The sequence below is a fragment of the Nilaparvata lugens genome, chromosome 8 (genome assembly GCF_014356525.2).
Source record: "Nilaparvata lugens isolate BPH chromosome 8, ASM1435652v1, whole genome shotgun sequence".
Classification (NCBI taxonomy): domain Eukaryota; kingdom Metazoa; phylum Arthropoda; class Insecta; order Hemiptera; family Delphacidae; genus Nilaparvata; species Nilaparvata lugens.
Window position 1 is genome coordinate 9,246,545 of NC_052511.1, and position 26,179 is coordinate 9,272,723.

At 33.4% G+C, this 26,179-nt stretch overlaps 1 protein-coding gene across 7 annotated transcripts in view; it reads right to left on the minus strand.

The window, feature by feature from the left end:
• The window catches only part of LOC111055349 (homeotic protein antennapedia-like), a 388,426-nt gene that overhangs the window by 69,295 nt on the left and 292,952 nt on the right, over positions 1-26,179 (minus strand). Inside the window, exon 1 of one of the 7 annotated variants that reach the window (XM_039433879.1) lies at positions 2,791-3,367. The exons of the other annotated variants lie outside the window; for them this stretch is intronic. The gene's annotated coding sequence lies outside the window, so the exon portion shown is untranslated. Of the gene's footprint in view, positions 1-2,790; positions 3,368-26,179 lie in introns of those variants that run through there. 7 annotated transcript variants of the gene reach the window in all.

Sequence of the window (26,179 nt, forward strand, 5' to 3'; positions counted from 1 at the left end):
ATGTTCCATATAATTATCGAGCTATACCTATATAGAGCCTGTACAATTAGCCGACAGTTCCTTGCACGCGATATCTTGCTCACATGGATCTGGGAGAGCTCATAAATTTCATCGGCCAAGGTGGCAATTAGTAATGTTGTAGCCTAATAAATAAAATTACTGGATTATTATCAGCGGTTGAACGATGTAGTTTTGTAGTGTATGGTGTATGTATACGGCATGGAGCGGCAGAGTAATATTAACTGAGCGGCGCAATAATATTAACTGGCTGTGTAGATTGCAGACGGCGACTGTGGCTTACCGTACACCGTTACAGGTGCCTGTCAGTCAAATTGATTTATGTGCTAGGACATCTGGTGCGACGGGCGCATTCTGTACATTCAATGTGCGCATGTTGAATGTTGCCAAGCGTTGAAATTCAGCGTCCATCTCAGGATGGATGTCTCTCTACAACACTGTGATCCCAGTATTTTTTTGGTTGAATAACACTCACTTTTTGGAGACTTGAAGGCTCAATTTCATTGTAAATTTCCATATTTTCCCACGCTTTTAGGATACTTGCTTTGAATGTACAATACACATCTCATTTATTCATTTCATTTCATAGCCAGAACATCAAATTAATGATTTTAATTATAAAATTTTCGCCATACTGCACAGAAAGCAGCTGTTTTCCAGTCCCTATGTAGATGTGAAAGACATTGTTTGCAGACGACTCTCGTCTGACATCAGAACAGGTTTCTTTCCGGCCTAGGCCGGAAAGAGTACCCTTTCCAGCCGCTAGCATGGAACTAAGAAAGGTGATCAAAAAACAGCTGATCAAAAAACTTTTCATTAATTGTGTTCATTATTCAATAATTGAAACATTTATGATAATATCATCTTATTGTCATTTGAAAGAATAAAAAAGTATAAACTCAATCTCCCACATAATTAAATATAATCTTTTAGGCTATTTAGACAAATCAGAATAAAAAATAAAAATACTTGGACAATTTCCTGATATTCAGATTACCTCAGATTTGCTAGAGATATTTCAAACACATTTTAGAGAATTGAAAGGCTCAATTCGATTGCTAATTCCATGTTCTCCGATTCTACATGTGATGGGTGTGTTGGATTATAAACAACCCCTACTACATCTAATAAGGAAGAGCAAGCAAGCTGTTCAGATCGATTTCACAGTTTGATATGCATGGAGAATGAACCAGTTGTCTAACGATTGTGCGTATCAAGGACTTTTCACCCCTCTCTATTTTTCATTATTACTTTCATTATGCATAGACATGACTATGTAACGTATTGGCACTCGTGCTCATCCTTAATTCTGTTTTCACTATAATACAGTTCTCAATGTACCAATAACTCTTCAATATAATATGGGAATTGAAAGACGAATGAATAATATCATAATAATAATAATAATAATAATGATAATAAACTTTATTGCCAAAAACAATGCATACAAAATAATACTCAATCATCTAGAGCATAATCTGATAATAATAAATAATACAATTATGAATATTATATACATTCAATTCTCTTTATTATATTAAGGATTTAAGAATGAAAAAAATAATGAATAAATGATAGTCAATTTTCGAAGTGAAGGTATGAACAGAACGGGAAAATGTGTTTTAATCTGTAAGTTATTGAAATATTTCAGCAAAATACAGGAAAGTTGCATCTCTCTGCTCTTACGTTAGAATCTATATTCATTACACAATGGAGAGAGAACTCGATGATGATTAAATTATTGAAGTATTATTAATGTACTGGAACTATTATTTGAAGCTGCAACCATGAATAAGTATAATTATCTATAGCGAAAATAAATTACGACTCTCTTCTTAGTTTTCTGAGGTCAATTAATAAAATTATTAGGCCTGATATTGATATGTCAGTTCATTTATAGAAACCTTCTTATTTCCTAAGAATAAATTCCACAGATGATTATTTTGATAATGAGAATTAATAATATATTTATTCCGTGAAAATTTTGGTGATAAAATAATTTTGGTGATAGAATCAATAACACTGGAGCAATGATAAGAAGCTGACCAAAACCTCAACAAATAGTATATAGTAACAGTACTTGCATTTGATGTTTCAATAATTTTTGCTCGTGGAGAAGCATCAGAAAATATGGTAATATGAAAAGAATATTGATAAAGAATCTTGGTCAATAAGACAATAGATATTTTCTATTTTTGTGTAGTTGAGAAGTTGATATTGTGGTAATTATTCATATTAAATAAAAAGGCTTATAATTTTTTGACAATTTCTCAGTGTTTTTATTCAAAATAGATGTTTTCTTCCAGTAGGTTCAACAAACACTAATAAAGGTAATTCAAGTATCATGTTATTAATACAATATAGTCTAACAGTATCAATTTACAAGCTTGGAAAGAAAGTGGATACTTTGCTCATAAACATTTTTATGAACTGTACTCCAGCATATTCGATCCATAGATCAAGATTGATTTAATAAAAATTTCCCTCAACTTAAACCAGCTTTTATTATTGTACTGTATACTTCTAAAAATTTTGTTCTTCTGTTAACTTTATTATTTTGTGATTGTAGATTCATGTCTGTGAAATTAGTTGGCAAATAAATTACAATTTCAGCTCTTAGACTCAAATTTCCCTTAAACTAGCATTCCAAAACTAGTATTCCAGACTCTAGAGAGTCTACATCAACAATCCATCATTGAACTGAGCCACTAAAATTATTTGGATCATTTAACAAAATGAAATCATACATAAAATGAATGATTGATCACTCACCATTTTGGGAAAGCCACGACCTCTAGTCTATCAGCCACAATGCTATCACCAAAAGTCAATCATTATACGTCACATTAACAAACCGTAGACAGTCGATGATATTTCTTTTGCCTCAACACAAAACAATCAACACTCATTTTCAAACACCTTAATTCCACTCCAAGTTTTTTAAATCACAATTGAATTAAACTGTCTAGTAGTTCCACGATAGCTTCGAATTGATAACATTATTATTTATTACACAGTGTAGCAAATAGAAACGACATGAAATCATATCACTGAAATGTTCTAGAATTTTTTTCAAATCACAATTAAATTAAACAGTCTAGTCTCACGATAAGTTAGAATTGATAACATTATTATTTATTACACAGTGTAGCAAAAAGAAACGACGTTAGATCATATGTCTGAAATGTTCCAAAATTTCTATCACTCCTAACTAGATTGTCACTAAGTTGTAAATTATCTTGTAGTGGGGTTTATTGAAGAGATGATTAGTTTGAATTCGAGCGAAACGCGTGCGGGATTCGAAGCGCGGACCGCGAAGTTCGAACGGTCGTGATGCGCAACCTAACGTGACTGGAACTGTATTTTTCACGTGGTTTGCCGTATGACAGACGGAGTCCCTCCTCTCAGCGCCTATGTCTATGTCTCTCTCCCCTCCCGGTCAAAAACGCACGATAACAGCTTGCTTGCTTCTCTTCTGCTTCTTCTTTTTCCTCTTCTTCTCATTCTGTTTAATCCTAGACCTCCTGTTACATCTCCATCCCTCTCTATTAGTTTCTCTTCTCTCTCTCACACATACACACACTCTCTCTATTTTTGTCTCACTCTCTTCACAACTCGTCTTTTTTATATGATCGTTTGAATGTACTTGCTTATTCGATGTATTTTTTCATCTTTATCTCTTTCACAAGATCTCTCTAACTTGCTGATTTGCAATTTGGTTAACTCATCAATTCCTTCAATTTTTCACTCTCCAATAATCCGATCTCAACTCTTCTTACCTGTAATTTCATAAAAAATGTAATCTGATCTTTCGACCAGACTGGTAAAGGAAATATACTATCTTTTATCGTCTCACAACTTTGACCATTTTCATTGCCAATAAACACTTTCCTGTTTATTCTTATTATTATTTTTAAAATATTCATTAGTTTGTATATAATATTTCTACAACAAATATTTTTTATCTATACAAAAAGTGATAGTTTCATTCTTCCATAGAATATGTTATTTCATCAGTTATTATTTGACTTGTAATGCATTAGATGTAAAATAACTTACAATGTAGGATAATATAAGATATAATATAATATTATTTAATAATAATATAATATAGAATAATATCATATTATAATATATATAACATTATAATATAGGATAATGTAAGATAACTTACAGAAAAGTACTCTACAATCAAAATGAAACATTTATTCATTTATGAGAATTGATGGCAATTTGATGTATCATGGAGAGTGTATGAATTATAAAAACTGTTAACTTGAAGAGATCTGAGAAGTGAATTTCTCACTAAACCATCAATAATTTTTAGTTTCAGTTTACTATTTTGCTACAAATAAGTTTTCCCCATTCTGTAAAGTTTGGTGAAAAGGAATGAAACCAAGCAGAATCTCCCAAAAATCACTTCACTCTCTCTAACTAGAAATATTTTATTCCTTTATCTCACTCTCTCATCCAGTTTGTCTCTCCCAACAATCACTTTACTCTCTCTAACTAGACATATTTTATTCCTTTTTCTCACTCTATCATCCAGTTTTCTCTCCTAACTTTACTCTCTCTAACAAGAAATATTTTATTCCTTTCTCTCACTCACTCATCCAGTTTTCTCTCCCAACAATCACTTTACTCTCGCTAACTAGAAATATTTCATTCCTTCCCCCACTCTCTCATACCAGTTTTCTGCCCCAACAATCACTTTACTCTCTCTAACTAGAAATATTTTATTCCTTTCTCTCACTCAAGAATCAAGAATTTTTTATTGTCACAAACAAAATTGCATAGACAAAAGTCACTTGACATAAATATCACAAAATTAATACGAGGATCAAGTACAGGTCAGATTAACTTACATTATAAAAACTATAATAAAATTAAAACTCATAATATTATGGATGAGAGTCACTAGTTAAAATCTCTTCAACAGAGTAAAATGATCTCTCCTTCAACCATTTTGTTATAATATATTTTATTCTCTCATCCAGTTTTCTCTCCCAACAATCACTTTACTCTCTCTAACTAGAAATATTTTATTCCTTTCTCTCACTCTCTCATCCAGTTTTCTCTCCCAACAATCACTTTACTCTCTCTAACTAGAAATATTTTATTACCTTTCTCACTCTGTTTCTCACTCTCACAATCATTTACCATCTCCCTTCTTCTCAAACTATTATTTAACCCTTGCAGGTTTGACTCTCCTTGCTTCAGTAACCTGGAGAAGGTACCCACCTCTCCCAAGCAGGTCGCTGGAGGTCTAGAGGTCCCACTGCCGTCTACAGTTCCGTCTCGTTGAGTTTCAATAAGAACTCGCTTATACCGTCATACACAGACAAGTCTGCCCCCTCCACGACTGTAATCCCTTTTCAACATTAGTTATAGTTAACTACAAACAGCTTTTACCCCCTCTCTCCCTGAACATCCTTGTCTACGAAAGGAGTTCACTAGATGACTTCATCACTGCCTAAATGCTTCTTGATTTACGACGGATGAGGGTTGTAACCAAAACTCGACACAAGGAGAAGTTTACTCCAGAAAATTCTGTGAATGACCAATTTTCTTGAAGCATTGAAACTCGAACTTTACAAAGGTTTCTCATAGGAATAACTACTATGAATATTTAGAGCATACATATTTATTTATAAATAAATAAATATTTTAGAGCATAAGAACTTGAAGCAAAACTCTGCAAAGCAGTATGATGAGAAAAAACTATCACCGCTTGAACTTTCTCTGTTAATTATGGAAGATATTTTTCTCAGACCACTCCCGTGTTTTGGATGGACACGTTGACACGTCGGTCCCGGCTGCCTAAAAAGCAGTTGATAGGTCATGTCAGAGACTCTGAAATTGATCAGATATGACCTGAAAACTCTGGCACCAGACCTGAGCCAGCCAGGTAACTGGATATTACCTATAAATATTTTTTTAACATGGAATTGACATTAGCAAAAAGGTAATTTATTTTGGGCATCATATGCATTAAAGATCGATAGAAAATGAGAATATTAGCACAGGTTTTATATTATAATTCATGTTTTGGCTGAACACGTTGGAACGTCGGTCCCGGCTGCCTAAAAAGCAGTCGATAGATCATGAAATCGATCAGTTGCGACCTGAAAACTCTGATACCAGACCTGGGCCAGCCAGTTCACTCGATATTATAACTTTTCTCACCATGAAATTGTCATGAGCAAAAAAGGTAATTTATTTTGGGCAACATATGCATTAAAGATCGATAGAAAATGAAAACATTAGCACAGGTTATATATTGTAATTTATTATTCGTTCCTATCCATTTAATTTACAAGCTCATTAAGCTAGGTGGACCACTCTTCAAGATACTCTCAAGCAATCAGAAGTAATAAGAGTATCACCATTTGTGTAGTTGAGAAGTTGATATTGTGGTAACTATAACTTAGTAATTGTCAAAAACCACAGACTTTATTGATAGTTAGAAAGACCAGTTTCGGATGTTACACCATTGTCAATCTCTGATAAACTCAGTCTCTGATGATACGAGTATTCTCTATGTGGATACGATTAGATTCACTCAAGTTATGTAGATATTTCCGATGAAATAATCATGGATCACTTATCACCAACTCACTTGCAAATTTACAAGCTTTTAAAAAACGTAAATCTGGAAAACGTCTGTCAAATTTGACGATGAAAACCGGGAGGGATAAATTATTCATGAGAAAAATCATGCGATATGAAAAACTCACCAACTTTCCAGGCCCAGGAACATTAATAATGGAGTATCTTGGATGCATCTGAAGCAGAGCAGTGTATCCTCACCCGGGCAGCGAATGTCACAGATGAGATCAAAACTTGAATCCGCAACGGAAATAATTGAATATCACAAGTTTTTTGGGGAAAAACTTTTGTGAACTTGGAGAAAGTTTTAACGAATGTATTTTTCATGAGTGGTAACACAGGAGTTGAGAATTTCCGAGATATGGTGAAGGGAACCGCGTGGTGAAGACTGAATCTGATTCTCACTGAGACCTTCTAAAGAATGAGATAACTGTGGAAAAAATGAAGAGTAGAAGGAGAGCTGACAAGAGAGAGATTCAACAAGGGAGAAGTCACCTTTTGAGACGATATAAATGATGGACATTTTTCAAAGGTGAAAGGAACGACCCTACTATATGCGACATCTTCTATAGCCACCCCCACTTCATAGGTTTGGGTTGAACTGTCACCCACTCCCTTAAATTCTTCAACAACCTGAGTCTGAGCCAACCATGGCTTTGCCTTTTCCACTACTGTACCAAAATACTAACGTGACAATATTTGCGGTAGCGTGGGTGCTAGTACGTATATGAATGAGGAGAAGAATTAGAAAACGGGAAAGATGAAGAAGGATAAAAGAGAAGAAAGAAGGTGGAATAATTGATTGATTGATTGAGTACTTTATTTATGTAGATTACAATATATACTGGCTTATACACTTATATACAATAGCTTACATACAGCAAAATTATAGATGAATTTACATAATATAGACTAAGAAAATAATTATTGAATTGTATATGATATGAAAAAGTAATTTGTAATAATATAATAACTATAGATAATTATATTGTTATGCATCTACATAAATTGGCGGAGCTTTGGACATATCAATGCCCATTCTTCGGAAAGAATATTAATAATATCCTCCCCACTAACTCTCTACCAAATGAGAGAATATGATATAAATAATGAGAGAATACAAAGGTGGGATTTGAGCAGACTAGAGATTTTGTCATATATTTCAATAAGAATTATTATTTTACAGTCAATTCTGAATAAGTTCTACAACATCAATATGAAGGTAAAATTTTTGGATTCTACAACCTTTCTGACTCTACAATTTTCTACTCTACAAACTTTATGAAGGTGAACATTTTGGAGAAGTCAGAGAGGAAGAAACAAACACGGAGGAGATATCGTCAAAAATGAGAAATATGAATTATGTTGATGAGAATTAGAAAGGAACAAAGATTGACGAGTAGGAGAGGATGGAAACCAAAATATTTGCAAAATGAAAGGGAAGAGAATGGGGGAAAGATTGGTAGAAAAGTCGAAAAGAAGGCAAGAAAAGTTCAAGGAGGATAAGGTAGATGAGTTAGAGTGTGGTTGAAATAGAGAAATAAGATGATTGGACGGAGTGGAAGAAAGAATAATAATTAAAAGGAGGGGAAAATACACTACTTCTATATATTAAAGCGTAATTTTGTAATTGAAATATAGATATTAATAAGCTGTTTGTAAGTCGGAACAGGCATTAACCTAATCCTTGTACGTAAGATGATGATGATGAGGAGGGGAAAAGATGAAAATTCTCATTTCAATCGAAAAATGAGGAAATAAAGGAAAAGCAGATGAGAAGTCGATCAAAGGAGCACGAGTTGAATGTGAGTAGAAGGTATAGTGTTGGTATGAGAAAGCACTGAAAGATATGGTGGATAACAGTGTGATAAAAGTCAAACATAAGAAGTAGGAATGAGAGAGTAAAAGAGGCCACCTTAGGCCTCTTGTTTAGAATAGCACAGGATAGTCAAAGAAGGTTGTGAAAGTGAGAAAGCAAGAGTCCCAAAAAAAGAGAATCGAGAATTGAAAAGATAGAGAAAAAGCGTGAAGAAATAATGTGAGAGTGTAAAGTGAGAGGGAATGAGAGTACAGATAGAATGGAGAGAGAGTGAAGAGAGAATAAAGAAATAGAACTGAGAAAGAGAGAGTGGAGAGAGAAAAAATAGATAATAGAGAGAGAGTGGGTGTGGTCTCACCTGTCCTCTCACTTTTCAAAAGTGACCAACGAGGTGATGCACTTTGTAAACGATGCCAAGCTTCCAGCAAAAATGGCCACTCTTTCTTTTTTTAAAAACATTCCTATTTCTAAACTAAACGTTTTATTTTCTTAAAAGTTTTGGTTAGGCCAGTAGCTCCTATGTGCATGTACCTACAGAAGTGCAGTTATACAATGCATTTATACAGGATGTATGCATTTATACAGTGAATTTATACAGTTAAGTTATTATACAGGAGTATAAATAGTGAAGTCCACGTTATAATGGCAGTGGAGAAAGATGGGAGAACAACGTTACCGAACCTCTGTCTTGTCAATGCCTTCTATAGACGGTAGCTGGTACAGATTTATTGATGTAATATCAACTGTTTATTCTCGTTTAAAATAATCAATTATACTTTATTAAGCAATGAATTTGTTTTTTTTCAAAAATTTCATAATTAGGACGAAATATTTCAATAATAAATTATTAATTCTACATTGTTGATAGACGATCTGGCAACAGAGCAGAACGAGAAAGAGATAGCGCTATCCGCTTTGCTGAATGATAGACAAGGATAGCAATACCATTGCTAATCAAACACTGCCATTAAGGTGGATATCACTATATAGCTCCCAACAATATTATTGACCGAGCGAAGTGAGGTCCAAGATTCAAATCGACGGTTTGGCATTTCTCTTAATGTTTGAATGTTTGAATGTTTAAATGTTTATATATTTTTATGTTGCGCATTTACGGCGAAACACAGTAATAGATTTTCATGAAATTTGACAGGTATGTTCCTTTTTTAATATCATGTCGACATATATACAGGGTTTTTGGAAATTTTGCATTTCCATGATAATTTGAAAGGAAAAAGGAGCCTCCTTCATACGCTAATATTGTAGTAAAAATCAGACTATAGAATTATTCATCATAAATCAGCTGACAAGTGATTACACAGATGTGTGGAGAAGCCACATATTGCTGTATTTCCATAAGGTCTATAGTTTCAGTCAGGTACTTGTGGATGAGAATACTGCGTGAGGTCTACTGTTCACAGAACTACAAGTATAATACGAGATTCATAAGCTTTTGTATGAAATAAAACAATAATTAAGAAACTGATCATTTTCCAATAAGATTGGTTTGTTCCACTAAAAAAATTGCATTTGCACTGTACTGACAAGAAAATTACCCGCTAATAATAAAAAGACTGCTAAGAATATAATTACAATCTCAGTTGAGCACTGACAATTCCTTCTATAATTTGCGCTTCAGGCTATTGTATCGACCTCATATAACACAAGAAAAGTTTTTAATGATAACAGTCTCTCGTTGTTGATAGTATACCTGAGATAGATGACTGCACTTGTTAAAAACTGTGGAACAAATAACGTATTAATTATTACGTCAGCATGGATATCTCATTTTCATTGGGAGGCAGTAATTAAAAAGCAGACGATAATTACTGATGGCTTCCGGGCTCCTATGAACAGAAGCAAAGAGTTGTTAGAATTTTAAATTCGAATTTACAATTTCAATGAGCACGCTCCGAAGAAGACGGTAGACTATGTGGGCTATATTCTATACTCTATACTGACTATGCCTATACTCTCAGTACTTGAGGGTATAAATTAGATGAATGCCGTGCTGGTAGCGGATAATTATGAACAGGCCTTGATGAATTTATCGAGTGCACTCTGTGGGAAAAATTCTTCACTGGTCTGTTGACAGCTAGAAAAATTTCTCTAGTAGTTCATGTTGACAGTTTTGGAACAACACCAAGAATATCATGAAAGGTACCCGACATTTTTTTTCAAGTGTGCAACAAACTTATGTAGAACTAATTTTTTTGGTCCTGAAGATGAAAGATTTGACGGGAACGTTGGATTGTAAGGTTAGTCACTAAGCAGCATATAAGTATATTTTTATATAATTTACAAACTATGTCTAAATGTCTAAACATGTGATGAAATAATTTGAAAGGGTACTGAGATTTATTTTTATTTTTATTTACAAACTATACTATAGTGATTCGAGTGTAATATTTTTGTTTTTCATCTAGTTTTTCAACCGTCAAAATTTTAAATCCTTAGTTTTCGTTGTATTTGAGTGGAAGTGAATCAAATTTTGAAAAAGTGAAATTATCAGCCTATTTCGGACTTACTAAATGCTATCTAAACTTAGTAGAGGAATAGCACAAGGCGTATCCTTAGTTTTTCTCTCCCGGTCAGTGCTTTCTTTTAAAAATGATAAATAAAATAACATCAACATTTTTTTCCTAAGGCTGAAAATCAGGGCAGATATCCTACAACATTGCCTTTGTCTGTAGGTTTATAATATTGATATTGGTAAAACAAAGGGATAATTTGTTTGATGCTAATGATTCAAATGATAATAAATCATTTTTTAATGCTAATTATAATAAAAATTATTTGTTCAATGCTAATAATTCAAATGATAATGAATTATTATTATAAATCCATGATGTAGCTTGTACAATAATGTGTTGTAACACATAATTTTATGATTTAGATCTTATAGTACCGTATGTGTTGTAAAACATACAATATTGCATGTAGTGAAGTACGATCAGAGTTAATTGCATGATCATAAAATTGGAAGATTCAAATTAATATTATGTATTTTGAATTTTCCTAGGCAACTAAAATGTGTATGGTTACAAGTAGGTTTCCAATAATTAACTCTAATAATAATGATCGTTTCTATAATATTGACAATAACTTATTCAGAAGATGATTGTATTTATCTATTTATTATCGAATGAAAAAGACTAAGAAATTGTCAAATAGCCACGGATTTATTGATACTTAGAAAGACCGGTTTCGGTTATTACACCATTGTCAATCTCTGACAAACAGTTTATCAGAGATTGACAATGGTGTAATTATCGAAACCGGTCTTTCTAAGTATCAATAAATCTGTGGTTTTTTGACAGTTTTTAGTCTTTTCCATTCAATATGAATAATTACCACAATATCAACTTCTCAACTACACAAAAAATTATTTATTTGGTTAGCGAAACAATACACTGATCGTTATTATAAATATTATCATTATTAATATTGTTGTTAATGATTCACCGTGAAGGATTCTTAAGTTAACCTTCATCCCTCACAATTAGAATATATTTAAATTTTTTAATTACATTAATCCACTATCAATCAAACGGTTAATGGGAGGTTCCAATTAGGCATCTACAGTTCACTTTACAAACAAAGCCTTCCAAGGGTAATCTGAATGATCTCTGTAAAGGGGTAAGTTACATTTGGGACAGCCCTCGTTTGCCCTTTTGGTTTGGGCGTGTTCGGTGATGAATTCTTGGCGAAACAATTTATCACGTGACAAGCTAAGGACCAATGGCGGCGGTCGAGGACCCTTGTCTTGCACAGTTTTCAATTAGAAACTAGCAACGTGGAAGTGATTCGATTTCCAAGTCTTCAGCGCTGGTTAAACGATTTCAAGACGCTCTGAGTTCCTTCCAGATTTGCCCAGAGCACTCAGCTAAATAACTTATTATTCTGCTCGCAAAGGTTCAAGAATTGTGATACTGCTATAGTTTAAACCAGAGTCAAGAATGTAATGCATGAGTGTAAATTCTTCACAGTGTACTGTGTCATTTTTTTAACTGACACAATACACTACCAAATACATAAAAGAAGCTCCATAATGCTGCCTCAATCTCCGAAAATCAACTAATGGATAAGACACTGACTAGGTTAGTCAGTGTAAAGTGTTGATAGGGTTTAAACAATTTGTAAATTTTTTTTATTTTTTTTTCAATTACAACAGAGAGTGTGAAATGTAATACATTCTATATAGTATGGAATGTAATACATGAGAGAGTATACTTATTGTAAGTTTATGAATCAATCGATAAAAAAAGAATACTGTACTCTGTGGGTTGAACTCAATAATATTGAATAATTAATTTGAATCTATTGAAGTGATATCTTCGTAATTACTCAATAGATTCGAACTAACGATTCTTTTCCTCAAGTTTATCTAGACTCATCCTTAATTGAAATTCAATCCACTTTTACGAATAGATATTTTTCAATAAGTTGAAAAATACAATATAGTATCGCCAGTATGATTTTATATCCATTCATATATTTCCGTACTATATTCCAATGTAGGCCTACTATCCAGTTAACATGATAATCCTTCAATTTTCAAATTAAAGATTAATTAATCTTTTAATTTTCCTTTAATTTTGAAATTACTAAGAGAGTTATCTTCGTAATTACTCAATAGATTTGAACCAACGATTACTTTTTCCAGACTTATTTTTAATTAAAATTCAATCCACTTTTACGAATAGATATTTTTCAATAAGTTGAAAAATCTAATATATAATATTGCAAGTATGATTTTAACCCCATTCGTATATTTTTGTGCTATCATTCCAATGTAGGCCTACTATCCAGTTTAACATGATAATCCTCTAATTTTCAAAATAATGATACAATCTATTGAAAAATACCTCTTTCTGGCTAGAACTCAACAAGTATTGAATCAACTATGTAACATCATATTGAATAATCAGTTTGAAATTATTAAGAGAGTTATCTTCGTAATCACTCGATAGATTTGAACCAACGATTACTTTTCTCAACTTTTCCAGACTTATTTTTAATTAAAATTCAATCCACTTTTACGAATAGATATTTTTGAATAACTCGAAGTTTGATTTTATCCCCATTTAAATTTGTTTGTACTATTGTAGGCCTACTATCCAGTTTGAGATGATAATCTTTTTATTTCAAGATTACCTTTATCTTCACTTTAATCTATCGAAGATCACCTTTTATCAAAATTAGGGATAGAAACAGTTTTGAGTTTACATTATCCTGTTGATTCTCAATTCCCAATCATCAGTTCGATGTTGTAATTGTGGAATTAAATAAACAAATAAATACAGAATTATCTCAGTGAATTTTCAGTATAATTCCATTTGGAAGTACTGTAAACCTCCGGTATTGAGTACCGACAAGGTAATGGAAAGAATTGGTTGAAATATTCATTTCCAAATCAACATTATCCTCTTATTATACTCAAGATGAGCAGAGATAGCCCATGCTGGACCTGAAAGATTATTTTCAAATTCTCACATACTGTATATTATTTAAAACAGAGAACATTTATCTATTTATTCGTGGACAGAAGCACAAATCATATAAATATGATTAGGAAGGAACAACCACTTCAACAGAAATTTTCATTTCCAATTTAAGTGTTTCAAATTCTCACTTCTGCATCTTATTATGTAGATACCTGGTATCTCTTCTAAAGCCTTTACAAGAATATATACTTCTATAGTCTTAATATCTTCTATACTTAATATCAAATAGCTTATTTGAAGCTATTCAGATATTTGTCACGGAAATGACGAGAATATACATTCAAAATCGTTTCTAAAAAGTCCAATGAGATTGATGTCTAGACCACAAAATCGTACATTAAGTTGAAGCCCACCATATGTTGTTATCTGGGAACGCTAGGCTTTTGAACCATCCTTAAATGTGTTATAACAAAAATCGACAAAAAGCAGTTTCTACCTCAGCATTACTACACCGTTTACAAACTACCTAATGATAGGAGTTGATTGAGACATAAGTCTGGAGCAGCGGTGGTTCGCTCAAGATCCTGTGAAGGCATTAGCGGTGGAAGGCCATGAAATGTTTTTCAAGTGGTAGATACGTCTAAAACTGGTTCCCAGCTAATGATAAACGTGGAGCATTCGGTTTAGGACCGTGATATACCAGTGACTACACATTCAGATATGCAAATCAGCTGATTTACATGGATTCAATATGGCTTCCACTGTTCAGATTCGCCGCCAGACACGTTCTAGATGGCAGTTGGGGTTCGGAAAGGCAGAAACCCTTCGTCAAATATAAGCTAGCAACAATACTCCAGACCACTAAAGTCCATAAACCCGTTCCGATTGTGTATGCTTCATGAATGGAGGTAACATGCTAATACAAGCTGTGTCACTAAACATGGGTACGTGGTCAGGTGTGAGACGTCGCCAATATGAGTTATGGCGCTTGAGACTGACCCCTATGGACTGACGACTATTGGTTTTCAGAGAGGGCTGCATTGGTTCCACTCAGAAGCTCTCGGAGTTTATCTATATATATAAAAGCGAAATGGCACTCACTCACTGACTGACTGACTGACTCACTCACTCGCAGAACTAAAAATCTACCGGACCAAAAACGTTCCAATTTGGTAGGTATGTTCAGTTGGCCCTTTAGAGGCGCACTAAGAAATCTTTTGACAATATTTTAACTCTAAGGGTGGTTTTTAAGGGTTTAAAGTTCGTCTTTTAGCATGTATATTCTTCTTATTCTCTTAATTATAATTGAAAAATGCCCATACCATATGTTAATATAGAACTATAATCTAGAGAGAGTACCTCTTCGAAACAGTTGTTAACTGGTAACTAAATTAATAATTTTGTCAGGTTGGCATTAAGTTGAGCTGACTTTGTTAGGTTGGCACCAAGTTGAAGATTGAAATGCAGTTATCGTGGAAAAATTGATTGGGCACTGCTACTCCAATCAGAGCTATTCCTGGGAATATTATATTACTAGCCGTCAGGCTCGCTTCGCTCGCCATATCCGTTTAGTCTGGTCCGACTGGATCGTCCCAACATATGATAAAAATGCTTCGCTCGCCTGCTGATGTCATTCTCGGACGATCCGGTCGGGGGTCCAGGGGGCGGAGCCCCCTGGCTAGACAAATATGGCAAGCGAAGCGAGTCTGACGGCTAGTCAAATATAAAGTTCCAGCATGAAGTTTGATTATTTTATGCAAGTGTTTGAATTTAAATACTCATGATGATGTGTGATAAGACTCAGAATATTTCAATCTATGATTAAACTCATAAAAGGCTGTGTAATTTGTATGGAAGTGGAAAAATTGTTGAAGGAAAAATTTGAATCGATTTGCAATATATTATCTTTGTTATGAAGTCTTAAGCTAGGTTCGCACACAACAGTGACAGTGAACAGTGAAAATATAATTCCTATAAGTTATTATTGGACTATTCCCACTCAGTCCGACCGAGTGAGTATGAATGATACCATTAGAGCTTATTGGAATCATATTCCCACTTTTCACTCTCACTGTTGTGAATCCAGCATAAGTTTTTTTGAGAAAAAAAATCAAATTTAATTCTTATGTAAGCTTGATAACTTTCGATAAATATTCTTGTGTGGGAAATCAAGTTTCAGAGACAACGCAGTGGAACCTCGTCATATGTATAGCATCAGAATTTGAACAAATAGATGATAACGTTAAATAAATTTTATCTTATCTAAAAATTGATTTGAGAGAAAAATTGTGCAAGGAATTCTTGGGCTTTTCTCTCCCGATCTGTGCTTTTATGTAATGAAAGGAACAAATAAATAATAGACATGGAAAACCAATACTGTATCATTTAGTTCATTCGAGAAAACTATTTCTTTCATTTAATTTATTTTCTCATTTATTCACAATGCAAATGAGATTAATGTAATAACATTAGTAGACAGAATAATAAGGTAGTCCTTGTGCTATTTTTCTTCCAAGTTTGTAGGTGACACAGTCCAAGATGAGGTTAGAATTTCACGTGTACAATTTTTACGAAATTCTAGTCCAAAATAAACATGAAAACTATAAATTTTGAATTTAGATGGCTTGAATTAATAGAATGATTAGAAATATTCCACTCAATTTCCACTTGTAACGAATGTAATTAAATTTAATTTATTATTTTCACAAGAAAGAACTGACCGAGAGAGAAAAACTAATTATACTCCTTGTACTATTTCTCCCCCGAATTTAGATAACATTTCATAAGTTCTAAGTAGGGTTCTGATTTCACTCTTTTGAAATTTAGTTCATTTTCACTAAAAAGAGTGAAAATGAACTCTTTTTCCCCCTAATAATATTGGGGGTTCAATTTGGGAAACTATTTTTCCCCCAATAATTTCAGTATTGAAAAGAATGTTCAATTATCCTGTCTTCTTCGTGAACGCTCCGGAGGCTTCTATTATCTACAAATTTGCAATTCTTCAACTTTTATTAGTTTTAAAGTAAAGTTTTAAGAGTTAATCAGTTTCAAATATTCTATCACAATACAAACTTCATGTGTTACGATTCTGACTCCTGCCTGCTGAATCTACAGTGGAAATACGAAAACGAAAGCTCTACTTTACAACGCTCTGCCGAATTACTCTACATAGAACAGTAACGTTTAACCGACAAAACGAACCCGAAAACCCATACAACAAAAAACAAAACACTCAGCTATCAGAAAAAGCAATTAATAAACTTCCTTTCCGAACCTCGGCTGACTGCTTTTTCTTACTGCAGCCCCGATGCTGGTTCGACTGTCAAAACTTTTAAAAAGCGGGCTATCAATGTTTATCGAAAAGTGTTTGTTGTTTGGCAATGCACTACTTGTGCATGTAACCAGGATAGTATATAGCCTATATACTATTTTATAGCCTATATACTATAGTATAGTCTATATACTATTCTTGGGCATTACATGGCTGCTGTATAGTGTGACACTCACTATAATCTGTCAGCATTCCTTATGGATTACACCAAAGCGTCCCATTTAACTAATACTGACAGTATGAAGTGAATTGACTTGACTTCACTGCAAAACGTCAGTTGTTGATTGTTACTTTTTGTATTTTGTTCTTTATTTTATGCAGATTACGACTTAGCTACACCTGTTTCAAATTTTTCGATTGATGCCAATAACCTTTTCTGACAGAAAACGGGTTATTTTGATTCTAGGGGGCTATGGTTATTTGGACTCTTTTGATTCTATAGGACTGTGTCAGCGTAGATAGATGTTTTCAAAAGACGAATATTATTGGTGTGGTGTAGATTTGTTAAATTCTTTATTCATTCTTTATTCATTCTTCATTCATTGTTTATTCATTATTTATTCATTCTCTATTCATTCTTTATTCATTCATACAATAGGTACATCATCAAGATGATAGGGAGAGAACAAATAAGATAACCTTGAGCTATTTCTCTCCCAAACTTCGATAGGGTTACACATACTCCAAAATAGGTTAAGTCTTGAATTCACTTCACTAGTCACTAAATTTTTGATCCACAAAGTAGATTTCCAAATTTAGATGCTTCAAAAGCCAAAAATAGAACATATATTTCACATTATTATCACTTAAATAGAGAAGATTCATATATTGAAGGAATAATTTTGAAAAATGACCGAAAAAACAATTTTCAAAAGAATGGAAGGATTATAAATCCAAGTATTAGCCCTTCCCTAGAAACGAATTTGAACCTGATGGAATTTATTAGAGTCAAGTGGGCGTTCGTTTCATTGCGGTGGGCGTGCGTTTCACTACCGAATTCAAACCGAATATTACCGTTTCACACTTATCGGAATTTGCTGAAAACGAACCGAAAACGAAACGAACTGAATGTGTGTGAAACTAGCCATAGTCATGAGAAATTTGAGAAAATTAATAAATTGAGAACAGATGAAAATCGAATGATTCAGGGAAGAGTTCAGAAAAATTCAAAGCTGAGTGATAGTCTGATTCAATGAAGTTTTCAGTGTGATGAATGAATAATAGACCTATTTGTAGTAAATATTATTCGGGGGAGTCCGATGGCAATCAAAAGGCACACCAGTGTTCAATGTTGAGTCGGGCCTAGGCCACACACTCAAGTTCTGTCGTAATTTGTCAAATTCTTAGTAAATATCATGGATTATTATCTATACACTTACACATTATGCTCCACAAGAGCATGTAGAATATACTGACAAAATTGAATTAATCTAGTAAACGATCATGGAAACAGTTCTAAAAACTAAATTCATTATAGCACAGAATACAAGTTTTCATTATAGAAGTTTTCTCTGATTATAGTTCTATCGCTTTGAAATCGAATAACTATACAGCCAGGTTCGTTGTTCAACAATAATATTGGAATTTGTAGTAGGCTACATATTTTTAGTGAATATTAATATCATTATATTCATCTATGCACTGAATATAATTATAATATATTATTCATCTGAATATAATTATAGTATAATATGCAGCTTTAATATAATAAAGATTCAACTGAATATTATCTAAATTATATTCATCGATGGACTTACATAATGCTCCAAAACAACATGTGGAAAATACTAACAAAATTGAATTAATCTACTAAACGATCATGGAAACAGTTCTAAAAACTAAATTCATTATAGTTCTATCGCTTTGAAATCGAATAACTATAAAGCCAGGTTCGTTGTTCTACAAATATTGGGAGCGTTTAGACAAATATTGGAGTTGGATTCAGATAATAGCATAGATATTACAGCCAAACCGGCAGGTGCAAGAAATACATAAATCATCGACTGAACACCTGTAGAAAGATTGGAAAGAACTACGCTTGTTTTAGGAGGACTGCTGTTGCATCGGAGATAGAAATTTTATTACCGGTTCTCTTTCTTGATGCGAATGTATAACGGAATTTATAATTTAACCTTACGTTTTTCAATTTAGTACAATTTTACATTTATAGTTGTTTATTTCTTTTGTTGTATTTATTTAGAGCCGTGACCACACTGAGCAAATGTTCGACAAACATGTTTGTTGAAAAAGTTTGGGCAAATTTTTTATGTTTGACAAACAATGTTTGCCCGTGGCCAGTGTGGACACGTCACCAAACAAAATATTTGTAAGTGGGGAGAACAGGTTTTATGTTTTACAGCTGTCAACTTTGAACATTTTTGGAAAAACAGTAATTTTTTGTTTGTCAAGCAACGATTGTCCAAACTTATTAAAATGTTTGTCCCTGAGCTCCTCAACAAACTTGTTTGCCAAAATGTATGTCGAACATTTGTTCAGTGTTGACACGGCTTATGTTTTGAACCTATACTGTTAGAAAATGATGAGAAGACTATAGGACATAGAAAGGAGTTTGAGCCAGTCATTTTGTTCCTTGATTCTAGAGAAAGGACTTGACTCTTTTATTTGGTTGACAAAAATTTTTTCCAATAAATTATATTTTAAAGACGACAGACATTTTTGTGAATACTATCATTTTGATGAATTCTCCAACGAAATACCTCCATCGAAAACTACAAAGTAACTGTTTGTAGACAAAGTAACCTACTCTAGAACATGGTATGCCATAGTGGAGTAGGTCAATTTCCACACAGAAAAACTAAACAAGTAGAGAACACATTATAGGAATCTTTTGTAACTAACTATTGTATGTAATATTGTTATTTATCTAATATTTTTGTAATTGATGTTGTAGTTTTAGTTTTTTGGGAAATAAACATTTATTATTATTATTATTATTATTATAACTATAGATGAACTACAAGGAATTACTTATCAATAATAATAATTGATGATACTTATACAATTTGCAATGTGAGTTACATTTTAGTACTGTAAAAGGCATGAACTCTGTTGAAGAGAGGTACTCCAATAATTAAGTTACTTCTGTTCTGTTGATTCAGCATCAACTCTAGGAACTTTAACTTTTAAGCAAATGACATCGAAAACTAATTTCTAACTCTTACACTATGTTTTAATTCAGTGTTTTCATCGATTACGTATAGATCTCATGATCATTTTAAAATGATTCATGTTCATTTTCACACTGTAAGTAATGACTTGCAAACAAGATTGTAAAGCTATTGAATTCTCAGCCGTATAATGGATGATAGTTATGATTAAGTGTGTGTTTTCCAATGATGGGATTACAGAGGGACCAAAGAAAATCGGAACACAAGACAAGAATCCAAGACAAAACTACGATCTATTATGATCTATGACCTATTTACTACCGTATGACCTAATTATTCAATTATATGTACTAAGAAATTGAATGATATCTATTTGAAGATGATTTTGAAAATTTTTTTTCTGTGAAAATTGAAAATTGGGTTTCAACCTTCTTCAACCTCAAATTTTTCCAGCAATCAGATTTTAAACTTCATAATTTGAGTGTAACGCTAGTTCGCCTCCATGGTGCACATTGGGTAACGCTAAATGGACTAGCATATAATGGCGGTCAGACAAACGCTTATGTTCTCCTGACCGAAAACTAAACAACATCTCAAAGAATTTGGAAATATACAGTGTATATCTAGGCATTTGATATTCATGAGCTATATTATATGTGTTGTGTATCTGCCATACGCTGAATAAATAAGTATCTATTTGAATTTAATTCAAATTCTATTATATGATCTATGACCCATCTATCTATTAGCCTACCGATTATTATCTATAGTTATTATATTACAAATGCTTTTTCATATCATATACAGTTCAATAATTATTTTCTTAGTCTATATTATGTAAATTCATCTATAATTTTGCTGTATTGTAAGCTATTGTATATAAGTGTATAAGCCAGTATATATTGTAATCTACATAAATAAAGTACTCAATCAATCAATCAATCTATTACTATGACCTTTTCCGATCCTCATTGGATAAATGGAACTCTCTAAACCATGTTTTAAAAAGAATTTGAGTATATTTATTTCTGAAACATCTTCATTGTTTCAAGGGGGAAATAACTGTGCCAATTGGAGCTCAGTAGGTGAAGGAGTAAGAGAGAACACAGAGGCTCACTGAACGCTAAAGACGGAGAGGGTGAGTGAGAGTGTACAGAAATTTATTTTTATGACCATCGTGCCCTGCGTAAAGAAGGTTTGAAACGACTTTAGTGCAGGTCAGGAATACCAGTCTACTACTTCCCAAAGCCAAAGGGTGGTCGCAGACTAAACTTGCACAGAATCACTTCCTATCTCAGTACATAAATTTCTTTTCCTCTCCTCTCCCTCTCACGCTGTATTCGCAGTGCCGACGATTTTTACGAGCAACCTGTTTCCTTCTCCCTCACTCCCTCTCACCCCATCTCTTTCCCTCTACCCTAACAAATTATTGTTTCACCTTGCCGAATCAACACGTGCTACAGCGGTTAAATAAATTCTCGGTTCAAGTTCAAATTGAGATATTCCGAAATCACGCTTGCTTGCCGTTTTCAATCGTGCTATGTAACTTGGACTTTGTATCTATCTACCTCAACTTATCAACTAACTATCTAACTTATTCAACTATCGATATGTCAACTACACTGCCTAGTCATGTCAATTAATGAATGAACTATTTATGAATGATAGATATAATCCTATCTATTGATTCTCTGAAATAATATTGAATAATCCGATATTCTGGAAACAGCTTTGCATGCAGTCTTCAATCTTGCTGCTATGTAACTTGTAGACTACTTTGTATCTATCTACCTCAACTTATCAACTACCCATCTAACTTATTCAAACTACAGATCTATCAACTGTACTGTCTAATCCTATCAATGAATGAATAAACTCGATTACTGATTCTATCAATGAAAACTATGATAATTCTAACTTATTCAAACTACAGATCTATCAACTATACTGTCTATCAACTATACTGTCTCATCCTATCAATGAATGAATAAACTCGATTACTAGTTCTATCAATGAATGATTCCTATTCATTGATAATCTGGAGTAATTATGAATGATGAGATTCTGGAATCTCCTCTGCATGCGTGGTTAAGTATTATATGGCCCTTACTGTCCAAACTTCGCCACGTTATTAAATAAAAAAGTCATTCTATTGCATTTCATTCATGCAGTATTCAATATAACTGTCATGTAAAAATAGGCCACAAATCTAATCAATCTATTGCTCTTTTGAATATATCTGCCCAATCCTATCAATGCAAGTATTCCTCCTCTAATGATTTTTCACATCAACGTGTAGGCATTATAATGACTTTAATAACTTTCAGATACATGTAATTCGTTGTGATAGATATAATAAGAAATTATTGAATGTAGATTGTGGGATTTGTAGCGCTCAATCTCTTTTGGATATAGCAGCCTTTGAGATCGTAGAAGGAGAAAAACATGAAATATTTATCCTCCACAGCAGTTGTGCTGTTAAAAAGACATCAATTAGACTATCATTAATAACACTGTATAACTTTCCAATCAGATCCATTTTTTACTTTCTACTTGGTGAATCTTAACAAATCCTACGAAAATGTCTACAGTAAGGTCCACGTTATAATGATGGTATTTGATCAACTTTGGTTTTGCTATCCTAGTTTATCATTCGACAAAGCCGGTGGTACTATCCTTTTCTAGGTCCACGACGATGCCAATTATGTTTTTGACAGTGTAGAAATATAATTAATTAATGCAGAGAATCAGTATCGCTATTCTTCTATCTTTATCCACTGCCATTATAACGTGGACCTCACTATAGAATCTTTTTAATATTCTCAAGATAATTTGAAACTTTAAGACTTCGTCGAGATGGTGCATATTATATAAGTCTGAAAATAATATATTGTGTACACTTGATCTGCAAGTTACAAGAAACTTGAAAGTTTGTAGCTTTCCTCATTATATCTTTGTTCCATAAAAGTAGGCCTAATCCATTGTAAAATTATTATTAAACAAAAATCCAAATTAAATCATTAGTATTTGAAAAATTGCAATATATCAGTAATTTCCATCCATTGTAAAAACGCTAAGAAACCTATAAGGCACATATAAAACACTTCTTGATAATTGTGATAATGATTTAATGGGAATTTAGTCTCTAGGCTTGAAAGTTCACCAACTTCAACACATCCGTATAATCCAATTGCTTTCTAATCAGGCCTCCTCTGTTGATGTCGGCTTTCTCTCGAAAACAAAACTTCAAGCCGCATTTTTCTGTTCATAAATACCGCAAACTGCAGCGCAACATAGGAGCTGTCTTGGCAAATTTCGGTGAAATGCTGCTGGCTGAGTTTAGCTTGAGAAAGAACATTGTACAAAAATAGGATCGCCTTAGAAGTGGGTTGTAGGGCGCAAAGCAAAGGGCTTCAGAGTTTTGTGTGGGCGTGGTGGGTGGAAGAGAGACTCTTTCTCTCTCTTTTCGCTCTCGTTTCGCGTTTGCTCTCTCACTCTCTCCTTCTCGACGCCATTTGCGAAGGGACAGCTGACACTGAGTCCGACAGAAGATCGATTCCCGTGTGCTTCTCTCCACAACTCAGACAAAACAAGGGAGAGAGAGTGCCGTGAGGGGATGGCAAGGCCACAGTCTCTCTCACTCTCTCAAACTTCCTCTCTCTCTCGCTCTCACACACTTTTGCTGGCTGCTTATCGTGGCAGTGCCAGCTCAACTCCGAAAACACTTCTCATTCGGCCTCAAAAATTCACTGAACTCCGCTACTACACACTAGCGAGCCGATTATTTTGAATTATTTTCTCTGCACTGAATCTACAGAAAAATTCCGAGCTCTCAGTTACTATATATTGTGTTAGAATTGATTCACTTGAGTTTAAGAAATTCTTGATTTGCACTCAACTGATTATTAACATTAGAGAAAAAATTCTGAGTTTCCAGTTACTTTATATTCTTATGAAGATTGATTCACTTGAATTTCATAGATTCTTGATTTGCATTCAGCTTATTATTAACACTAGAAAAAAACTCTCAGTTCCCAGTTAGTCTACTGTATACTCTTGTGAGAATTAACTCACTTGAATTTAATAGATTCTTGATTTGCATTCCAATTGTTATCAACATTTCTTCCACTGCATGTTATCTCATTCTTCCTTTATCTCCACTCCTTATCTTCATTTCTATCTTCTTTATCATTCTCATCTTATCCTTATCTTCTTTATCTTCATTCCTTGCTCCCATTTCTTCTCCTCCGCAGCCCTTCTCATCATCACCTCCCCACTTCATGTTCTATTCTACTCCAGTTCCACTCAACATGTTTTTAAAATTATTTCTGTAAATTCATGTTCTCTTCAAAAATGTTTAATTTCTATCGTGCCCTCCCTCATCTTCATCCAAAAGTTTAGTTGATTCCTTTTGCAGCCTAATTTCTAGCATTGGAAATTCCCTTCCACCACAAAAATATTGAGAATTATAAAAATATCATTATATTATTTTAAAATACTATGATTCAATAGTAAATTTATGTCTCCTCTAGACTGAGAACTTGAGACATATCTACCCTGGAAGACATCAATTCCAAGTTGATTCCCATCATTAGAAATTAAAAAATTATTATTCTCTGTCTGATATACATGATTAAATCTAAATCAATATAAAAACTTGAAGTACCCTTTTTTTAAAACTTAAAAATATTTGAGTTTCGACAATTGGTAATAATTTTCAAGGTTAACTTGAAAATGACCAGTGGTTGTCCAATAGTCGTTAAAATATTTAAAGTTTTTAATAAAAGGGTATTTCAAGTTTTTATATTGTTTTTATTAATTTGAATAAAGTAGTTCATATCATTGAAGTGATTTTATGATTCAATCTCTTTAACACACAGTTTTCTAAGACTATAATAGCAAACAGTAAGACAATAATAAAAATGACTTGATGTAGCTGTTCACTTATGTATCACAGAGTAACGATACCCCATTAGTATTAGGTTAGATTCATTGATAATTCTAGTTCGGTTACTCTGAGATTACATGGATCAACTAAACAAGATAAGGGTAGAACCATAGAAAAACGATAGCAAATTAGATATCTCATGGTATAGGGTGTTTATGTCGCAAGTTTCACTGTTATCCCAAGTCGATAGTTCCCATAGTTCTTTCCTATGCAGCTGTGTGACGCTGGTAGTCTCTCAAACTGTGCCGTTCATACACTATCACCCCAACAAAACAGTGAAATTCGACAATAATCAACAGTAATCGGCTTGAGATAACAGTAAAAGTTGCGACATGAATTACCTATACCATGGGGTATCTACTTACGCTATTGTTTCTCTATGGTAGAACTATACACCAACATGAGAGATCATGGAGCAAAACCTCAAAACTCAGTACACCACATGTCTTTATTCATAATATGAATATGATTATTATTCATAATATTATTATGCATTGCGCATCGACAATCGAATATTCGTTTTCCATGTATAAAGCCATCTGAGATCCAGCTAATCCCAGACCAGCCACTTGCATAATAAATTCACTCGAATTTTCTCCATCAGCCACCAGAATCAGCAAACCATATCACATCCTCCAAGTGATCACACAATAACAGGAAATTCCAGACCATGGGAAAAAAGCTTGCACGTTACATTTACATGGGGAATCAACAGAAAAGCACAATCTCATTCTCAGCGATCTCATTGTTACTCCCACACACAACACGTTTAGGATATTATTAAGATTCATCATTATTCAGATGTAGCTCTGCTTTTTCAATGAGTATTCCTTTAGCCAGAAGCGAACAAGCCATGAATGGAGAGTGCTATCATTTTTG